Raw genomic sequence first — 13,744 nt, forward strand, 5'->3', positions numbered from 1 at the left:
TTTGAGGCATTTTGTTAAAAACATTTGTTTCGCTAAATTAGACCTGCTGGTGGCGCTATAACAGGCCAATGTTAAAAGGGTGGCATTTGTTCCTCAACATAGTGTGAATGTGAGTGCAAAGTTTGACCGCAATCGGACTGTGCGTTCATGATTTGCGGAATTTTGTTCAAAACAAGCCAATAATGCAAACTTTAGATGTCAATCTTAGCCAATCAGTATGGAATATGAAAAATCAAACACATCCGTCGTGATCTCATGACTGTAGAGATCATGTGTACCGATTTGCGTGAAATTTGGATAAAATTGGAAGGAGTAGTAATGTGTTTTACATAAGTTGGCCTCCTGGTGGCCAGATGGCAGATGGCAGATGTGAAAAATGCAGGGCAATTTTTTTTCCTTGACCTCTAGGGAGTGTGCATACACATTTTTACACAGATCGGTGCAGTTATAGGTAAAAACACGAATCGGCCTGTTATAGCGCCACCATGAGGCTGATTTAAAAAAATTCAAATGGTAGTTCTTCCTCGGCCTAATGGGAATGTGCGTGCAAAACTTCACGGAAATTGCATGCTGTGTTCATGATTTGAGGCATTTTGTTCAAAACGGAGCACTCCTGCAAACTTTGGAAGCCATTTTTAGCCAATCAGGATGGAATATGAGAAATGTGAAAGACCTGTTTCGTTTAATGACTATAGAGATAATGTGTACCGATTTGCGTGATTTTTGGACAAAATCTGTAGGAGTACTGTCAAAAAATTAGTTTTGCACAAATCGGCCTCCTGGTGGCGCTATAAAAGGGCCATGAGAAGAATTTGGGGCAGAGGTTCTGAATTGGCATCCAGGGAGTGTGTGTGCACAGTTTCGCTGCGATCAAGCCAACGGTGGCGGAGATTAGCTAGTCACAGACGGACGGACGGACGGACACACACGGACGGACGGACACACACACGGACGGACACACTGACGGACAGGGTGTAAAACATACTCTCTCGCCATGCCTTTCGGCCTGGCGGAGACAATAATCCTGGATTTAAGTCAAATGCAGGTTTGACTTTTTCAAATATCTGCAATTGAGGAACTTTATTAGAGCTAACCAGGATCATTCCATGCTGGCCCCTCCCTTGTCTGTGTTGGAGAGAGTTTTGGTTAAAAATCCATTCGGAAGGGGAATAATATCAGAATTTTATGACCTGTTAATGTCATTTTCTCCGGAATCTTCTGAATATAGGCTTAATGCCTGGAGAGCAGATTTACAGGAGGACCTAACAGTGGAGCAATGGAGTACAGCTTGTAAAATGGCTCAATCCCAGACTGGGAATACACGCCTAAAACTTCAATACAATTGGCTTATGAGAGTGTACATCACACCAGTAAAGCTTAATAAGTTTAATAACAATAGTTGCACACTTGTTCCACTGTTTATGGTCATGCCCAAGATTGATGGAGTTTTGGAGGGAGATTGGGCAGGAAATACAAAGGATACTGTTAATTAACATTGTACCAGAACCTAAATTCTTTCTGCTAGGCCTCTATCCAGCTGGACACAGAATAAAGCGCAATGAGAGAATATTTATTGACATTTGTCTTTTACAAGCTAAAAGAGTAATAGCATTGACCTGGAAGAGGCCGGATAGACCAAGCATTGCACAGTGGTTCAGGGAACTGTCTTTATGCCTACCTCTGGAAAAAAATCACATATATACTTAGGGACAAACAGGAGATGTTTCAGGAGGTGTGGGGTCGTTTTATACAGTACATGGAAAACAATAATCTGCCACATTTAATGGAAGAATCTGGAGAGGAGTAGTGCTGATGTGTGTTTTTCTTTTGTTTTTGTTTTTTCATTGATTGTCTTGTAATGTTTTAATGTAATTGTCCATTTTGTTTTCTGTTGTGTTTGTAATATAATGTTGAAATATTTTGTGAAAAGAAAGGAAAAATAAATAAACATATTGTTGAAAAAAAAAAAAAAAAAAAAAGTTTGACAAAGTCTGGTCCGTACAGCCTGGTTTATTCCGTTCCATGAACGCCAAGCCAGGCTGAAAACGAGCGACTTTGTCGAGCTAGACCTTGTCAAGCCAGGATGGTAAAGCCAGGCTTCACGTATTCCTATAAAAGACCATGAAAGTCGATCCTTGAACTTGACCAATCATGGAGCCCAAAACCAGAGTGACGTTCTTCTCTGTGGCTGAACAGCATCACTGCAGCAGTTCATGGACTGTAATTGATAGAAAATAAGTATTTTGTGGGTGAACTATTCTTTTAAGTGTCTTGTTCAGGGATACTTTGACACATTGCTGAGGCCTGGGATCGAATCTGGGATGTATGGCTTGCCAGGCAGGCTCTCTAACCATTCAGCTATGGCCACATCATCAGCACAGATTCTAAGGCAGTTCTACTCTGTAACAGTAAAGGGGTTTCAGGGGAAACCAGCAAAATGAGGAATAATATAATAAAGCGTCATGGCTCTCATTTTTGGGCGGTGAAACCGCCCCTATATGTGAGGTTTGGATATTTGCACACCAAATCCTGCTCTGTGATTGGCCACAAATGTACCCCCCTAACCCTGCACTGTGATTGGCCAATCACAGTCTATTCAGGACTGTGTTTGGCTAGGGAAACATGACACATGTGCATAGCCCTATAAATAGGACCATAACTTTAAAAAAAACATACGTTTTTTTTTTTTAAGACAAGTTATGGTTTCTTCCATCACTTCTTCCATCACTTCTTCCATCACTGTGATGACCACTGTGACCACACCGCCCACTTCACACTGGGTGTGATTTTTGTCTCCGCCAGGCCGAAAGGCATGGCGAGAGAGTATGTTTTTCCCCCTGTCCGTCCGTCCGTGTGTCCTGTCCGTGTGTTACCAGCTAATCTCCGGCACCGTTGGCCCGGTCGCTGCGAAACTGTGTACACCCACTCCCTGGATGCCAATTCAGAACCTCTGCCCCACATTTTCACATGGGCCTGTCATAGCGCCACCAGGAGGCCGATTTGTGCAAAACCCATTTTTCCCATTACACCTACAGCTTTTCACAGAACGTCATGCAAATCGGTACACAGTATCTCTATAGTCAAGTGATCAACCCGGATCTGTCCAATTTCCCATATTACATCCTTATTGGCTAAGGTTGGCTTCCAAAGTTTGCAGGATTGGTCCGTTTTGAACAAACTGCCTCAAATCATGGACACCGCTTGCCATTTCCATAAAATTGCACACGCACATTCCTTCTAGGCCGAGGAAGAAATGCCACTTGAACATTTTCAAATCAGCCTCATGGTGGCGCTATAACAGGCCGATTTGCATTTTTTACTATAACTGCACCGATCTGCGTGAAACTTTGCACGCACACTCCCTAGAGGCCAAGGAAAAACATCTGCACTGCAGTTTTCACATCTGCTTTTTACAGCGCCACCAGGAGGCCGACTTATGTAAAATATATTTTTGGAGATTATTCCTTCAGATTCTGTCCAAAAAACACGCAAATTGGTAAACAGTATCTCCATAGTTATGTGATTCTGATGGATCTGTCCGATATTTCATATTCCATCCTATTTGGCTTACAGTGGCTTCCAAAGTTTGCAGGATTGGTCAGTTTTGAACAAAATGCCTCAAAACATGAACGCAGCGTGCAATTTCCGTGAAATTTTGCATGCACATTCCCACTAGGCCGAGGAAGAAATGCCCCCCTTTTCCCATTGGGGTTTTTGCATTTTTATGCGGTGAAATTGCGGGAAGTTGCAAAATATGCGGAAAGTTATTAATTATGAGCCATTTTGCTGATTATGCGGTAAATTATGCGATCGCAAAATCGCATTTTTCTGGAGGGTCTAAGTTATATGACACATCAGCTAAATGTGGCTGAGTGATGGTGTGGTGGTCTAAGTATCAGACTCTCAGTACAGAGATTGCATGTTCAAATCCGAGTCATTCTATGATTCATTGCTTTTCAACTTTACTAATTGAAGGCTGACATATCAACACTTCAAGACTACAAAGAGATGTAAAATGGGAGTGGCTGAGAGATGGGGTAGTGGTCTAAAGGTCAGCTCAGAGGTTCCATGTTCAAATCCCAGTTGTCCCAAACTTCAAAGTTGTGAAACTTTGAAAATTTCAAGGCCGAAATGCAAAAAAGCAAGTCAAAATCACGAGGAGACATAGGAAGGGAGTGTCTGAGAGATGGGTTAGTGGTCTAAAGGTCGGACTCTCAGCACAGAGATTCCATGTTCAAATCCTAGTTGTCCCATACTTCAAAGTTGTAGTACTTTGAAATGTTCAAGGCCAAAATACAAAAAAAGCAAGTCAAAAGCACAAAGAGACATATGAAGGGAGTGGCTGAGAGATGGGGTAGTGGTCTAAAGGTCGGATTGTCTGCACAGAAGTTCCATGTTCAAAACCCAGTTTTCCCATACTTCAAAGTACTTTGAAATTTTCAAGGCCAAAAAGAAAGTCAAATGCACAAAGAGACATGTGAAGGGAGTGGCTGAGAGATGGGGTAGTGGTCTAAAGGTCGGACTCACAGTACAGAGGTTCCATGTTCAAATCCCAGTCTTCCCATACTTCAAAGTTGTAGTACTTTGAAATTTTCAAGGCCAAAATACAAAAAAGCAAGTCAAAAGCACAAAGAGATCTGTAAAGGGAGTGGCTGAGAGATGGGGTAGTGGTCTAAAGGTTGGAATCTCAGCACAGAGGTTCCATGTTCAAATCCCAGTCTTCCCATACTGCAAAGTTGTAGTACTTTGACATTTTCAAGGCCAAAATACAAAAAAGCAAGTCAAAAGCACAAAGAGACCTGTAAAGGGAGTGGCTGAGAGATTGGGTAGTGGTCTAAAGGTCGGAATCTCAGCACAGAGGTTCCATGTTCAAATCCCAGTCTTCCCATACTTCAAAGTTGTAGTACTTTGAAATTTTCAAGGCCAAACTACAAAAAAGCAAGTCAAAAACACAAAGAGACCTGTAAAGGGAGTGGCTGAGAGATGGGGTAGTGGTCTAAAGGCTGGATTCTCAGCACAGAGGTTCCATGTTCAAATCCCAGTTGTCCCATACTTCAAAGTTGTAGTACTTTGACATTTTCAAGGCCAAAATATAAAAAAGCAAGTCAAAAGCATGAAGAGACACCTACTGAGGGCCCAAAGGTGCGTTGGCGCAGTGGTATGGTGTGCTTGATCGGTTGCCTCTGCTACAGACAGTTGGCAGGTTCAAGTCCCATGCCATCAACGTACTGGAGGACCATCGGGGGGACCGCGTCCCTCCCCTGTTTCCTGATAGTTAAAGGTGGGGGGTTATGTCTGAAAGAACTCTGCCCAGCTAAGGTTTTACAGAAGGACACTCCAACTCATTCAGTGCCATCGAGGTACCCCACGTGCCCGAAAGGCTCCCAGTGCCTCTGATGTGTTCTCGGCGTCTTTAACGTTTTCGACGTTTTCAGTGCCTTCAGTGTTTATCCACCAGATGGCCCTGTTCACAAACCAGCGATACCATACGAGTCCTTTAGAGGCACCAAGGCAGCAAAACCATGTGATCCCCCAAAAACTCTCTGCTGAGCTTCTACGAAAGGGTTTGGGAGTGTAGTCGGCCAATGAGTTCACAGGACCTAAAATGTATTTCTGTAAAACCTTAGCTGGGCAGAGTTCTTTCAGACATAACCCCCCACCTTTAACTATCAGGAAACAGGGGAGGGACGCGGTCCTCCAGTACATTGATGGCATGGGACTTGAACCTGCCAACTGTCTGTAGCAGAGGCAACCGATCAAGCACACCACACCACTGCGCCAACGCACCTTTGGGCCCTCAGCAGGTGTCTCTTCGTGCTTTTGACTTGCTTTTTTGTATTTTGGCCTTGAAAATTTCAAAGAACTACAACTTTGAAGTATGCGACGGCTGGGATTTGAACATGGAACCTCTGTGCTGAGAGTTTGACCTTTAGACCACTACCCCATCTCTTAGCCACTCCCTTCACATGTCTCTTTGTGCATTTGACTTGCTTTTTTGTATTTTGGCCTTGAAAATGTCAAAGTACTACAACTTTGAAGTATGGGACGACTGGGATTTGAACATGGAAGCTCTGTGCTGAGAGTTCGACCTTTAGACCACTACCCCATCTCTCAGACACTCCCTTCCCATTTCTCTTCTTGCTTTTGACTAGCTTTTTTGTATTTTGTTCTTGAAAATGTCAAAGTTCTTCAACTTTGAAGTATGGGACGACTAGGATTTGAACATGGAACCTCTGTGCTGAGAGTCGGACCTTCGGACCACTACCCCATCTCTCAGCCACACCCTTCACATGTCTCTTCGTGTATTTGACTTGCTTTTTTGTATTTTGTCCTTGAAAATGTCAAAAATCTACAACTTTGAAGTATGGCAAAACTGCGATTTGAACATGGAACCTCTGTGCTGAGAGTTCGACCTTTAGACCACTACCCCATCTCTCAGCCACTCCCTTCACATGTCTCTTTGTGGATTTGACTTTCTTTTTGGCCTTGAAAATGTCAAAAATCTACAACTTTGAAGTATGGCAAAACTGCGATTTGAACATGGAACCTCTGTGCTGAGAGTTCGACCTTTAGACCACTACCCCATCTCTCAGCCACTCCCTTCACATGTCTCTTTGTGGATTTGACTTTCTTTTTGGCCTTGAAAATGTCAAAGCACGTTGAAGTATGGGACGACTGGGATTTGAACATGGAACCTCTGTGCTGAGAGTCTGATCACTATCCCACTACACCACCTCTCACTGACTAACAGCAGATGTCTCTTAGTACTATTGAAGTGTTCTTTTATATGTCAGCCTTCAGTTTGTAAAGTTCAAAAGCAATGAACCATAGAAGGGCTGGGATTTGAACATGGAATCTCTGTGCTGAGAGTCCGACCTTTAGACCACTGCACCATCTCTCAGCACTCCCTTCACATGTGTCTTCGTGCTTTTGACTTGCTTTTATGTATTTTGGGCTTGAAAAATCTCTCAGCCACTCCCATAATATGTCTCTTCGTACTCTTGAAGTGTTTATATGTCAGCATTCAGTTAGTAAAGTAGAAAAGCAATGAGCCATAGTATAGAATGACTGGGATTTGAACATGGCATCTCTATGCTGAGAGTCTGATCTTTAGACCGCTACACCACATCTCAACCACCCCCATCATATGTCTCTCCGTACTCTTGAACTGTTTATATGTCAGCCTTCAGTTAGTAAAGTTGAAAAGCAATGAACCATAGCATAGAATGACTGGGATTTGAACATGGCATCTCCTTGCTGAGAGTCTGATCTTTAGACCGCTACACCATATCTCAACCACCCCCATCATATGTCTCTCCGTACTCTTGAAGTGTTTATATGTCAGTCTTCAGTTTGTAAACTTGAAAAGCAATGAACCATAGAACGACTGGGTCTTGAACATGGCATCTCAATGCTGAGAGTTTGATATTTAGACCGCTACACCATCTCTCAGCCACTCCCATCTTATGTCTCTTTGTACTCTTGAAGTGTTTATATGTCAGCCTTCAGTTAGTAAAGTTGAAAAGCAATGAACCATAGAATGACTGGGATTTGAACATGGAATCTCTGCACTGAGACACCATCTCTCAGCCACTCCCATCATATGTCTTTGTACTCTTGAAGTGTTTATATGTCAGCCTTCAGTTAGTAAAGTTGAAATACGTCAGCATATAGAGCTTCATCATGTAACTTTACTATTCTACCCCAAATTTGTCTTTTAGTGCTTTTTGTCTCCGCCGAAGGTGGAGAATATGTTTTCGCTTTGTGTGAGCAAACATTGTTAGCCAAGCTAACATTGGGCAAGCTCCACGTGACACGTGTCAATTTGTTGACACCAATGCCTCTGATTGGCTAGAGGGACGCGTGACGAAATCATATTCTATAAATAGGTGTGTCACTTCAAAAAGCCCTTACTTTTTGAAGTGAGGTAAAACAGGATCAATCAGACTTGATTGGAACAGCACCTTCAGTAAGTCCAAGTCACCCGTCTGTGCGTGTGTGTTTCCCTCTGAGAACACCTAACATTGGTCAAGCAAAGGCGCAGAAGGCCAAAGCTAAGAAAGCATACTCATCTACAATTGTAACGTAGAAGAGGACTAGAGTTGAAATGATCCCACAACAAAGCCGAACTCTTAATACGTGTCAATATGTTGACATCAATGTCTCTGATTGGCTAGAGGGACGCATGACGAAATACAATCCTATAATAAAAAGTTGTGTCACTTCCAAAAGCCGTTTTTCGTTTTTGAAGCGAGGTAAGACAGGATCAATCAGTCTTGATTGGAACAGTATCTTCTAGTCCAAATCACCCATCCGTCCGTGCGTGTGTGTGTCCCTTTGAGAACACCTGACATTGGTCAAGCAAAGGCGCAGAAGGCCAAAGCTAAGAAAGCATACTCATCTACAACAGTAACACAGAAGAGGACTAGAGTTGAATTGATCCCACAACAAGACCGAAATCTTAATACGTATTAATATGTTGACACCAATGCCTTTGATTGGCTAGAGGAATGCATGACGAAATACAATTCTATAAATAGGTGTGTCACTTCAAAAAAACGTTTACGTTTTTGAAGCGAGGTAAGACAGGATCAATCAGTCTTGATTGGAACAGTATCTTCTAGTCCAAATCACCCGTCCGTGCGTGTGTGTGTCCCTCTGAGAACACCTAACATTGGTCAAACAAAGGCACAGAAGGCCAAAGCTGATCAAACACACCAATCAACTGCTGAAACTGTTCAAGACAATGAAGATGAAGAAGACAGACAAGTATTTGAACAAACCAGTCAATTATGACGACTCCCATATGATAGATTAGTTTTAGGTAAACAGAGCATTGATAATATAATTGCTATAGTCTGCTGGCGGAGACTTGTGCTCCGAGGAGCACATTTTCTAGTTAGTTATTTTTTTGTAGTTTAGCTGGCAAAACCAGTGCTGAGAGTTTGAGCATTAGTCCACTACACCATCACATGTTTAATGTATAGATGTAGTCTTCTAGTGCTTTAAAGTGTTCTTTTGGACTGACCAGCAAAGCCCAGCTTCCCAGCTTGGCTTTGCTGGTCATTCCAGCCAGCAATTATTTTGTTTGAAGAATTCTGTCACTATAGTGAAAACGTGTTGTTTTTAATGTCATTAATTAAAGTAGCTATTCTTCTTCATAATCCATTTTTTTCAAAGTGATATACTGTAGTAGCAGTGACTGAGACAACAGACTGAAAAACTATGCTGTATAACTGAATGCGTGTGAGCGTGCATGCGCATCCGCAACTGGTTGCGGCCCACATCAAGTCACCTTTTGACCAATGTGGCCCACACCCCAAAATGAGTTCGACACCCCGGCTATACAGGGTATCTGCACATTTCTAAAGGGACAGACTATACATTAAAATGGTCAAACATTGGCAAAATTGTCTTCTGTCATTCATGGGGGAAAACTCTAAATGATAAAATTAGATTAATTGGAATGATTGGATTTGTTTTGACCAAAGATTTGACAATTGACATCATTATAGTCTCCGCCAGGCTGAAAGGCATGGGAGAGAGTCGGCTCTATTCAGGGTGAAATTTGAACAAACCACTAATTACGGATTTCGGACTAGGCAAGAGGCGTTTCCCCGCAAAATTCGGTATTCTGTGGCACCCCTCTCACCCGCCAAACACCTGAGCTACCCCTTACATTATGCATAGGTGTGGTTTGGGCGTTACAATGATAAAACCAATCACCGTGCCAGAAGCCATTGCCTTTAAGAGAAGACTGCGCTAGCCGTCATCCCCGATCCAATATATGCTCTAGCCTATCTCCCTGTCTGCAGTCTCTGCACTGTTGCCTGGTCTGATTATTATAAGCCGCATTGGGCTTGTTTTCCTTCTTTTTTTTTATTTTATCCAAAAAAAAAATTATATTAATTTGTAGCCTATTGTGTTCACAATAAGCTTGTCATATTAGTCAGATCCGGAATAGTATATGAAAGCCATTTAAAATATTTATACTATTGGTACACACCGGCTGCTCCCAAATAATTAATTACATCATGTTGCGACAACGCTCCTACGTGGTACACAGACAAACAGTAGCATAATAAATTGGACAGTTTTAGGAAAGGTCTATAGCCTATGTACTCACGTTGGCTGTATTGTTCTATTTCCACCATTCTAATGGATTCCAGGGGTGTGTAAACATCTCTGTAGTAGCTCCATAGTTTCCTCTGAAGTGACGCAGTTAAAGTTAACTTACATCCATATTGTCCCCGTTATCTTTCATCATCCACCTTTGTTCAGTAATCCCGAACAGAGCTAAACTTTAAGTTTACATCAATCAAAGCCTCTCAAACCCAGACACATTGCTGCGATGCGTATGTGCGTCGCCTACCTACCCAAAATAACAGACATACAAGCTATCAACGGCGCTGCGTCATGTCTGTCGACAGCTTACAGATCTGTTATTTTGGACAGCATGCAATGAGGCGCGCGCGCCACGGAGAAGCCAAACCAAAAACATTACATTACGTGGTCAACAACATACTAGACATGTAACTTGCTTGGAGCTTTTAATGCAGTGGTTCTCAACCTGTGGGACGAGACCACAATGGAGCACCCAACGCCTGGCGAGCTTGTAGATCTGCTATTTTCACAATATTTATCTGTGGAACCGAGTCAAACAAAATGGGGGGGTCCCCAGTTCAAATATGGTTATTTTGGGGGGTCATGAACGTAGCGTTTACGCGGGGAATATAATAATAATATAGGCTAATATATATAATATAGGCTATAATATAATATTCACCCGCAGCATGGGTTTAACGAGACAGCAGCCAAAATGAAAATCACACTATCATCTTATAAAAAATGTAAGTGCTTAAGATTTTAGCCCAAACCCAACGGGACCCGACCCGGCCCGTCGGCACCGGCTGAGCCGGGTCTACGTTTTTTTTACATCCAAATAAATTCACATATTAATTAATTTGTAGCGTAGGCTATTGTGTTCACAATAAGCAACTTGTCATATTAGTCAGATCCCCAAGAGTATATGAAAGCCATTTAAAATAGTTATATATTCTTACACAGCTGATGCCAAATAATTAATCAACAGGGCAGCGCAACGCAAAAGTAAAATCAAGTCATGACGCAGCAGCAGATCGAGCACCCTTTAAAGTTTAAACCATAACATGACATCTTCAGACTATTGAGCTTTCTTCATGTCTTTTTCACCTCAAAGTAAACGTTGGATTATTTCTTCAATTACCAAGATTTAATGAGAAATAAGGCTTCTTTAGAAAAATGACTGACGGGCTGGGCTGGGCCTAATTTGTCAATTATTAGTCGAGCCGGGCTGAAATATTTAGGGGATATGAAAGCTCTAGTTAGTAGTTTGAAGTGCTCATGTGGCTAGTTGCTTCTTTTTGTTTTCATAGACCTGCGGTTGCTTATTTCTCGCCAAGGCTGGCAACACGGCTCATGGTCCAACGCACAAAGCCATTGTAGTGTCTGTGTGCACTTGGCAGGTGATTTTAGAAACCGGCGGGTGGTATTAGATTCCACTATCCCCCCCCCGAAACCCGTACCCATGTGTGTCTGTAGAATTGCAATGTGGGGGATATAGCAACAACACGCCCACGGGCACACCTCCACGCGCAAATAACGGCGTCGGCATAATGGTGACGGGTAGAGCAGGTGCTAGAATAACCTATTGGGGCGACGCAGCTCCATTATCAGTATTTAACAGGTTAAGGGTAGCGTTGCGGCTGGGAAAACTGGCACAGAATAGAGCCGAGTATGTTTTTCCCCCTGTCCGCCCGCCCGCCCGCCCGTGTGTCCGTGTGTCCTGTCCGTGTGTTACCAGCTAATCTCCGGCACCGTTGACCCGGTCACTGCGAAACTGTGCACACCCACTCCCTGGATGCCAATTCAGAACCTCTTCCCCACATTTTCACATGGGCCTGTCATCCCACTAGGCCGAGGAAGAAATGCCACTTGAACATTTTCAAATCAGCCTCATGGTGGCGCTATAACAGGCCGATTTGCATTTTTAACTATAACTGCACTGATCTGCGTGAAACTTTGCATGCACACTCCCTAGAGGCCAAGGAAAAACATCTGCACTGCATTTTTCACATCTGCTTTTTACAGCGCCACCAGGAGGCCGACTTATGTAAAATACATTTTTGGAGATTATTCCTTCAGATTCTGTCCAAAAAACACGCAAATTGGTACACTGTATCTCCATAGTCATGTGATTCTGATGGATCTGTCCGAATATTTCATATTCCATCCTATTTGGCTTACAGTGGCTTCCAAAGTTTGCAGGATTGGTCAGTTTTGAACAAAATGCCTCAAAACATGAACGCAGTGTGCAATTTCCGTGAAATTTTGCATGCAGATTCCCTCTAGGCCGAGGAAGAAATGCCCCCCTTTTCACATTCACATTGGCCTGTTATAGCGCCACCAGCAGGTCTAATTTAGCAAAACACATTTTTGGAACAAAATGCCTAAAATCATGAATGCAGTGTCCAATTGAAAGGCCTAAGAAGAAATGCCACCCTTTTCACAATGGCCTATTATAGTGCCACCAGGAGGCCACAATAACCTACCTGACCTGGCGGAGACCTGTGCTCCGAGGAGCACTTTTTCTAGTTTACAATGTATTTGATATTACTTTTATATTATAAATCATGCATTTCATCCTCTTCTATATATTGTCCAGCAACCTTTAGATATAGGCGAAAAAATATAGTAGACCCGCCGTAGGAGCCAGATTGCTCAGATGCCAAGTTCCTGTGCTGGGATTCGATCCCATGATCTTATGGTCTGAAGTCAAGAGCTCTCCGACTGAGCTAAAGCTGGGGAACATTGGATTGTAACAAGGGGGAATCATAGCTATCATAGGAACAGCTGTAGGTGAATGGATAGAGTGGCTGCATAGTGAGCTGAAGGTTACAGGTTCAAGACCCGATTGCTGCAGTATGATCCTGAGCAAGACATACTCCACTGCAATTATTTGGTAATAATAATACTGGTACTTTTACTTGTAACAAAGTATTTCTACATTGTGTGCCATTATTTACCTAAGTACAGTACAGTGCAGTACTCGACCATAGCTGAGTGGTCAGTGAGCTTTCCCGGGAGTTCGATTCCAGGCCAAGACACATGTTGAGGTGTCACTGAGCAAGACATTGGAGTTGGAGTGGAGTTTCTAGGTGAAAGTGTTTTTTTGAGGTCCCAAAATCTTTCATTGACCTCCATTATAAATTTCTGAACTTTTAAAGGAGTATATTTCTAAAACTATGAAACATTTCAAAGATTCCTTTTCAGGCAAACATGTCCACAGTAAGTTTGAATGGGGTTTCTAGGTGTAAGTATGTAGGACTAGTAGCCTGCCAAAGTTTGTACTTTTTTTCTCCTTTAAATGTCCATTTTCATTGACAATAGCCTGGTTCCAGACTGGACTTCTCTCCCTCCGAAGTTGTGAGGGACCACAGAGATTCCAGACTAATTTCACAGCGTTTTTTAGATATGAGGGGATATCAGTTTTATAATTTTTTTTGATTATACAAGTTTTATTCACTGTAGTTCCAGGACAGATAATGTACGTTTCTGGTAGACTGTCCCCTTTGCATCCGTCCTCCCCCTCTAACAAAGATGTATTGTTCCGTTATTGTCAGTAACGTAATACTTGAATAGATGAGGTGCCAGAGTACAAAGCCAGAGTACAAATGGTAGGATGAAAATAAGATAGAGTCTTGCA

Source organism: Gymnoscopelus braueri (assembly GCF_963280865.1).
Source record: "Gymnoscopelus braueri genome assembly, chromosome: 18".
In the NCBI taxonomy this organism is placed as follows: Eukaryota; Metazoa; Chordata; class Actinopteri; order Myctophiformes; family Myctophidae; genus Gymnoscopelus; species Gymnoscopelus braueri.